This window comes from Monodon monoceros, unplaced genomic scaffold (assembly GCF_005190385.1).
Source record: "Monodon monoceros isolate NGI ecotype Baffin Bay Population unplaced genomic scaffold, NGI_Narwhal_1 Super_Scaffold_11, whole genome shotgun sequence".
Classification (NCBI taxonomy): Eukaryota; Metazoa; Chordata; class Mammalia; order Artiodactyla; family Monodontidae; genus Monodon; species Monodon monoceros.
This window is the reverse complement of record NW_021703767.1, coordinates 58754875-58756135: the sequence shown is the minus strand read 5'-3', so window position 1 is coordinate 58756135 and position 1261 is coordinate 58754875.

The window sequence follows — 1261 nt, the reverse complement described above, 5'->3', positions numbered from 1 at the left end:
TGGCCTTTCCATTTTGTTAGTTCCCCCTGTGTTCATTGCAGCATTATTTACAATATCCAATTTTAGTTTGATGTAGTTCCATTTGTTCATTTGTTTGTTTCTCTTGCTTGAAGCGACAGAGCCAAAAAAATATTGCTAAGACTGATGACAAAGAGCTTACTGCCAATGTTTTCTTCTAGCAGTTTTATGGTTTCAAGTTTTACATTTACATCTTTAATCCATTTTGAGTTTATTTTTGTATATGGTGTGAGAAAGTAGTCCAGTTTGATTCTTTTGAACATAGCTGTCCAGCTTTCCCCAACATAATTATTGAAGAGTTTGTCTTTTCCCTATTGTATATTCTTGCCTCCTATATCATAGATTAACTGACCATATAAGTGTGGGCTCATTTCTGGGCTCTGATTCTGTTCCATTAATCTATGTACCTGTTTCTGTGCTAGTACCATATTGCATTCATGACTGTAACTTCATAGTACTCTTTGAAATAAGGGAGTGTGATACCTCCAGCTTTGTTCTACTTTTTCAAGATGGATTTGGCTGTTTGGGGTCTTTTGTGTTTCCATACAAGTTTTAGAATTATTTGTCCTAGTTCTGTGAAAAATACTTTTCTCCATCCCCTTACTTTCAAGCTAGTGTATCTTTGGATCTGAAGTGAATCTCTTATAAAGAGCATATATATGGGTCTTGTTTTTTTATTCATTCTGTCACTCTATATCTTTTGATTTGCACATTTAGTCTATTTACATTTAACGAAATTATTGATAGGTATGTACTTATTGCCATTTTGTTAATTGTTTTCAGGTTGTTTTATAGTCCTTTTTTGTTCCTTCTTTTGCTCTCTTCTTTTGTTATATGGTGACTATTTTTAGTTTTATTTTTGGATTTTTTTCTCCATTTTGTGTGTGAATATATCATAATTTTTGGTTTGTGGTTACCATGAGGTTTATATATAGCAATCTATATATAGATTATTTATATATGCATGATTATTTTATTTTATTTTTTTAACATCTTTATTGGGGTATAATTGCTTTACAATGGTGTGTTAGTTTCTGCTTTATAACAAAGTGAATCAGTTATACATATACATATGTTCCCATATGTCTTCCCTCTTGCGTCTCCCTCCCTCCCACTCTCCCTATCCCACCCCTCCAGGCTGTCACAAAGCACCGAGCTAACATCCCTGTGCCATGCGGCTGCTTCCCACTAGTGCATGATTATTTTAAGTTGCTGATCTCTTAAGTTCAAACTCTTTTCAACA